The sequence below is a fragment of the Octodon degus genome, unplaced genomic scaffold (genome assembly GCF_000260255.1).
Source record: "Octodon degus isolate 3935 unplaced genomic scaffold, OctDeg1.0 scaffold00144, whole genome shotgun sequence".
Taxonomy (NCBI): Eukaryota; Metazoa; Chordata; class Mammalia; order Rodentia; family Octodontidae; genus Octodon; species Octodon degus.
The window spans coordinates 1,661,886-1,669,116 of record NW_004524720.1 but is presented as its reverse complement, the minus strand read 5'-3'; the positions used below and the strand labels follow the sequence as shown (position 1 = coordinate 1,669,116).

Here is a 7,231-nt window from a genome sequence, read left to right as displayed (position 1 = left end):
ATAAAGGAGGGGGCAGGGAGATGGCTCAGTGGAATAAGCGCTTCCCTGGCAAGCGTAAGGACCTGAGTTCAATCCCCGGTTCCACCAAAAAAAAAAAAAAAAAAAAAAAGGAGTAAACACTGATGTCTGCATATGTGTGCACACTCACATACTTCTAGTTCATGTGTCTAGAAGCATAAAAACTGATCTCAGGTCATGATTTCTAAATACCATTCTTTAGTAAAAGAAGTGCTTCTTAGAAAAGTGGTAAAGTAAATTCCATGTCCACAGCACAAAGTTATAGGTTCATCCTAGAATATCTTACGTATCAGAAAATAAAAGAGGCTTCCTAAAGAAAAGATGGGGCCATGTTAAAAGGACAAAGAACCAGAGCCAACCCAAAAGCCGGATATGAAACAAGGAGTGACAAAGTAAGTGTCAGACTATAAACCTTAGGGAGAAATGTTCACACTTCAAAACTGATAAAAACAAATTACTACACAAATAAATGTAGAAAAAAAAAGGTCAGCTCTTTATCTGTTTTTTTTCTTTTGAGGCAGGCCCTTACAACATTGCCTAGGCTGACCTCTTATGTACATGTTACCTCCCATATCAGCCTCCCAAGTAGGTGGTGCTGTAGGCAACTACACAAGCCAGGCAGGTAGATTCTTCCTAATAGAGGAACTCCAGTGAACGAACACTGTAGAAGACAATAAGTAAACAGAAAGACAGACAAATTCAGTGAACACAGCTGTCCAACTGATGCACACAGAATCACCAAAAAAATGCTGAAATCAATAGGCAAAAGCCATGGCAACAGGCTGTCTTCACAGTTCAAAGACATCTCTCCAAAGTACCCATCAACTTCAAGGAGAAAAAGCCACATGCGCCTGTAGCCCCAGCTACTTGGGAGGCTAAGGCAGAACACCTATGAACCTGGACCCCTAGCAAGACCCTGCTGCAGTGAAGGAAAGGAAGTGAGGTGTGTGAGACGCCACTTAACCACATGAGAGTCACCATTATCTCTAACAGAGTACAGTGGCTCTGTGCATCCATACCATGCACTGAGAATTTAAGATCCTTTCTACGTATTCTTGTCAAAGTATACAACCTCTACCTCAAGAGAAAACAGACCAATACACATTGGAAGATATTCTACAAAGTAACTGGCTGCATTCATCACAGTGTGAAGGTCAAGAAAGAGGGAAATAAAAACCTGTCACAGGCCAGAAGAGACTCATGAGACACAACAACTTAGTGCAATGTCTGATCCTAGACTGAATCCAGAAACAGAACAAAGACATTAGTAGGAAAACAGCAGACTAAAACAAAGCGTGCAGTTTAGTTACTAGTTTTGTATCAGTGTTAATTTCCTGATTATAATAATCATGCTCTGATTGTATAAACTGTTAATGACAGAAAATGCTGGGTGAAGGATATAACCTTTGCAACCTTCTCTAAAGTCTAAAATTTCAACATTTTAAAAAATTCAAGTATCTGTACTTCCTCCTTCAATCAAATTAAAGATGAAAAACTCACAGAATACTTAACAAAGGGTAAATTCAGTATTTCTTTTGAAAGTAACATATATTAGAGAACAAGATTTCTTACTGAGATAATAGATGCTTATTAAACATTTAACATGCCCAAGATCAAAAAAGGTGCTAAAGATATATTCAAGAAGCTTACAGCTGGTAAGAAATAAAACTGAACTATCAGCCTGGGATACAGCTCAGCAATACAGTGCCTGCCTGACAACTGCAAGATCCTGAGTTCAAGTCCGAGTTAAAAAAAAAAAGAGCAAAAACAGCAGTGTCACATGTTATAGTCAAAAGATGAATTGAGGGGCCAGGGAGATGGCTCAGTGGAATAAGCACTTCCCTGGCAAGTGCAAGGGACTGAGTTCAATTCCCAGTTCCACCAAAAAAAAAAAAAAAAAAAGATGAATTGTAAGGAATGTGGTCTGTGAGTATTCCACATGACAAGCACACACTTCTAATATGTATCTTGAAAATGAGTAAGGTCTTACAATTATAGTATATCACACTGAATGTCACATGATCACACTGTACGTCCTCTCACCCATCCGCCCCTCCCCCAAAAAATCTCTATCTCTGGCTGCTCTCATATACAGAAGTACTCTAGCATACTCAGGTTTTAAATGCATAGAAAAAGGGCCAGCCAGATAGCTCAACTAATTAAAGCGCCTGCTTAGGCAGAAGTAGGGACCAGGGTTCGATCCCCAGTGTGCCAAGCCGGCCCCGACCGCTGGGGGCGCTGACACCACGATTGAGATTGGGTATGGTGGCGAATGCCTCCTGTAATCCCAGTGCTGGGGAGTTTAGCTTCATAGCGAGAACCTGTACCAAATTTAAAAAGTAGATAAAGAAAGCTAAGTGAAAGTCAAAATGTCAACCAGTATAAAAAATTACAAATTCATTAAACACAGTGAGTCTAGCTTAATTCTTCAAAATAATACAGTTTAAAGCAACTTAAAAGAGAAAATATTCCTCTTCCCATTCCTCTAAATGATTCAGTTAACAGGGTGCAACTTGCACCACAGAAGTTTTTGGATAACCTGGCACAGAAAGATTCAAGGGCTGATCCTATTATCAACTTACAAAACTTAGCTGATAATAAAGTCTCTAATCAAAACCAAACATATCTCCAGCCCATGCAACCTTCTATAGTCGCACAAACAGAAACCAACTCACATCTACAGATAAAAAAAAAATTGAGAAGACAGACCAAACCAGAAAAATATTCGGTACCCCAACAGTTTTCTTCTCCTTTTCTAATTCTTTAGGTGTTCTCATTCTACTTCACAACTTTTAGCTATTTAATATGCTAAGAAATACAACGTATCAGGGGCTGGTGAGATGGCTCAGTGGTCTAAAGCACCTACTTAGAACAAGCTAAACTAAGCAAAAGCACAGGGACCGCAGTTCAATCCCCAGCACCATATGCCAGCCAGCTCCGACCCCTGGTGGGCTGAGCTAGCCACACACACAAACACACACATAAATTAAAAAAAAAAAAAAAAATTAAAAAAATTAAAAAAAAAATACAATGTATCAAAGCAGGTTAAGTATGCCACCCAATTTTTGCAAAAATGAGAATACAAATACAGTACATACTTACCAGTGCACAAAATCTCTTTAAAGCCAGATGTGATTGTGCACACCCGTAATCCCAGCTGTGCACCCTGGGAGGCTGCACACAGGAGGATCACAAAGTAGAGCTCAGAGCCAGGTATAAGGGCTTTGGCCAGACAGCTCCATAGACTAAAGCACCTGCTTAGGCAGAGCACAGAGGCCCAGTTCGATCCCCGGCACCACATGCCATGCTGGCCCCACTCCCAGGGCATGCTGAAACACCGATTGAGACTGGGCATGGTGGCACGCCATGTAATCCCAGCGCTTGGAAGGCTGAAAACAGGAGGATCAACTAGGAGTCTGATCTGTGTAGTAAGACTCTGTACTTTAGTACATAAAAAAAAAGGTCAGGTGTAGTAGTACATGCCTATGATCCTAGCACTCAGGAGGCAGATGTGGGAAGATCCACTGAGCTCAAGACCAGCCTGAACTACAGCAAGATCCTATCTCAAAAAAATAAATCCAGGGGGTTGCTCAATGCACAGGGCTTGCTTTCAAACACCAACACCTGATGGCTCCCCATTTCCACCTTTCTCCATTAGATAGAATTTTAATTGAGAAGGCAAAGATGTTTTGTCTATTTTTTTCTATTACCATCTCCAATACTGCCTGCTCCATAGCTGACACTTGAAAAATCATTTGAATGAATGACATCTTGATCTTTTAACTAAATGACTTACAGATCCTAGTGCCTACTCCTCAGCACCACCTGAACACTCCAACCCAACTCCATCCCACATAACCTAGCTCCCTCCCCGCATACTGCCACCCCAGTATGCAGCATAGCAGCCCCATCCTCTGGATGAAGAACTCAGATGTCCAATCCCAACCAACTGCATCTTCGCCCAATAAACACCTTGATACCCAAACGTATCATAGAAATGTTGCTGTTTTCTTGGCAACCCCTGGCTAGCACTCTTTCTGTCCATCTCCCTGGTCTTCTGCTACTCTCCAGTCTAAATTCAAAGGGTGAATCAGACCTAAAACTCTCAACCTTACAAAATAGTCCAAAAACTCTTTTTTTTTTTTGGTGGAACCAGGGATTGAACTCAGGCCCTTGCGCTTGCCAGGGAAGCACTTATTCCACTGAGCCATCTCCCCGGCCCAGTCCAACAACTTTTCAAGATACATTTTTTTTTAGTAAGGGTCTACAGTCTCACTACGTAGATCAGACTCCTAGTGATCTGCCTGTGTTCAGCCTCCCAAAGAGCTAGGATTACAGGCACGTGCCACCAGGCCCAGTCTCAACCACCATCTCAGCGCGCTTAGGGGTGGGGCTGGCACCACACACCAGGAATCCAACTCCAGAAGCTATGTCTGCCTAAGCAGGTGCTTTAATCCATTGAGCTATTTGGCTAACCCTAAGACACTTTTAAGAATTAAAACAAGCCAGTGTGGTGGTGCACACATGTAATCCCTGCACTTGGGAGGCTGGGACACAAAGAACACTATAAGTATGAGACCAGCCTGGTCTACAAAATGAACAGCCTGAACTGCAGTGAGACCCTATCTCAAAAAAAAAAAAATTTTAAAAAAATTCAGAGTAAGACACGAATTTCTCTCACAAAGGCCCACGTTACCTAAGCTGTTTCCAGCTTGCCAGCCCCAAGACTGGTATCAAATCAAAGCTTTTCCATGCACTATTTCCTCAAAGACTCATTAAAATTTCCAAAAACTAGCACCAGCCAGGTGTGGTGTCCCACACCTGTATTCTAGCACTTAGGAGGCTGGAGGCTGAGGCAAGAGGATCCTTGGGAGTTCAAGGCCATCCTGGGCCACATAGTAACTTCAAAGCCAGGCTCCAAAACCAGAAAAAAAAAAAATGCTGAATTATTCATCAGGTCAATCATCAGGTCAAAGGTCACCTCAGAAAGGCCTTCCCTGCCTATAGTGTATTACTACCTGAAATAACCTTCCCCCAGTCACATCTTGGATACTTTATTTCCTTCACAGCATTTAATTTCTCCAATTTCTTTCTTACTGTGTTTTTCCATCCCCAAGCAGAAGTATAGCCCCAAGAGGGCAAAAATTCCATCTATATTGTATCCCTAATCTTGTTTGGCATATGGATTGAATGCTTAATAAAGCAAAACTAAAGTCCAAACATTTACTTTAATAATTTACACACGCTGATGACTATATACAAAACACTAAAAGTCACCAGAAATGATGGTCAATGAAGAGTATCTAGATGCACATGAACATCCAGATATTCAGGAGAACCCTCTTGGTGGCACACCTGTAATCCCAGCACTCTGGAAGCCTGAGGCAGAAAACACAAGCAAAGCCCACTGTAGTTAACTCAGTGCAACCCTGTCTCAAGATAAAAAAGGGCCCAGGAAGTGGCTGATGATGTCAATTCCCAGGACTCAATCGCCAGTACTGCAAATAAACAAATATTCAAAAAATAAATAATGCACACTGTAGATGTGTTTCCAACTCATACAAAGAATCTGAAAAAAAAAAAAAAAAAAAAACCACTGTGCACATACAATTGTTACATCATCTGTGGCTCTTCTGGAAGGGTCTTCAGATACTGGCTATGGGCAAAAGAGGTACAGAAAAACTAATCAGTTATTCTGTCTGTCTTGAAAGGTATACAGGAAACAGAACAGTAATCATTTCTCATACTTTCATACACAGCAAGCATGGCTTTTATACTACTGAAAAAGCCAGTCAATAGTTAATGTTAGTATTTTCTGGTTACCCTCGAATTTTAAGTTCCAGAGTAGTGTTATTCAACTGGTAAAAATAATCATGGAGAAAAGAGAACTTAATACACAGTCTACAGCCCTCAGATGTTGTATTTGCATGCCCGTAATGGTAGGAAATGAATGGCCCAGACGACCTAGTACGTGTAAGCAAGTCTGAGTCTGAGGATCTTATTTCAACAGCCCCTAAGTGTTGAGACTAGAGGTCTCGCGTGCACACAGAATCCTCCTCCCCAAATCTTTGCTGTCTGCGAAAACAAAAGTGAAAATACCGGTAGTGAGGATGCATGGGATCGATGCCACCACCACCACCCCAACAAGGTCTTCTGCACCCATGTGGGCTCGGAAACCAGCAGCAGCACACGCACCTCACCTTCCCTCTTTGGGAGGAAAATGGGGCCGAGGGAGGGCGGCGAGGGCCGGATCGGGGAGGCCGGGATCCGGTCCCTGGGCGGCCGGGCTCCGGGTCAGCGCTTCGGGGAGCCGAGGTCACTGACAGGACACCACCTCGCCCGGCCTCCCCTCTGTTCCGTCTCCCCTGCGCCCTCAGACCCCCAACTCCTGTCCTCCATCCCCGCCACCCAGGAACCTGGAAGGGAAGTTTCCCGGCGCCTGCGGCCCGGCTCCCCAACCCTTGGCGGGGTTACCTTCCGCAGAAGCAGGACAAGGGGCAGGGGCAAGGGGAGGGGAGACACCCGAAGGAATGAAGGACGAGCCCCGGCGAGGAAGGTGGGCGGCGGCGGCGGCGGCTGTCAGCTCGCGTCCCCGCTCACCGCGCTGCCATTACTGAGCGCAGAGGCCGCCTCCCGCCGGGCGCCGCCACCCTCCTGGAAACGCGGGGGGAGCCGAGCCCGCGCCGGCGCTCACACGCCTCTGCGGGGAGCCCTGCCAGTGGGCCGCCGCCGTCCCTAGGGGAAGACTACGAAAATGACAAAGACGCGGGGATCACAGGCTCAACAGGTCAATCATTCTCGTCAGCGCTGGCTTTGCTCAACAGAGGCGGCCGCGGCCGCTGCCGCTGAAAGCCCCACGGAAAGCAATGGTAGATCCCGAGCTACGGCAAGCGCTGGGAGCCCAGCTTCCAGCGATTTCGAAGGCTGCAGAAGTCGACCTACCCCGGGATGCCGGGCAGTGTTCACTTGTCGAGAAGATCTCAGTTCACTGAGCTCTAAGGCGCCGTACAAAGAGTCGTGGGACTACTTACAATTTGTCAGCATGGTGTTTTCAGCAGAAGTGTTTCACCTCGAGGCATCTCAGACTTGCGTGAATATTCTTTTTTTAAATATTGGGGATTGAACCCATGGTCTTTTAGCTGACCTACATCTCCAGGCCTGTTTTTATACCTACTGTGACATGGTCTCGTTAAATTACCCAGGCTGAGCTCGA

General features: G+C 44.7%; 1 protein-coding gene across 2 annotated transcripts in view; it reads right to left on the bottom strand.

Moving 5' to 3' along the window:
- Cul2 (cullin 2) overlaps positions 1 to 6,682 on the bottom strand; it is a 122,691-nt gene extending 116,009 nt beyond the window's left edge. Inside the window, exon 1 of one of the 2 annotated variants that reach the window (XM_004641830.2) lies at positions 6,493 to 6,682. The gene's annotated coding sequence lies outside the window, so the exon portion shown is untranslated. The remainder of the gene's footprint in view (positions 1 to 6,492) is intronic. The other variant, XM_023701934.1, reaches the window with a different exon arrangement.
- Between the last annotated feature and the right edge of the window lie 549 nt (positions 6,683 to 7,231).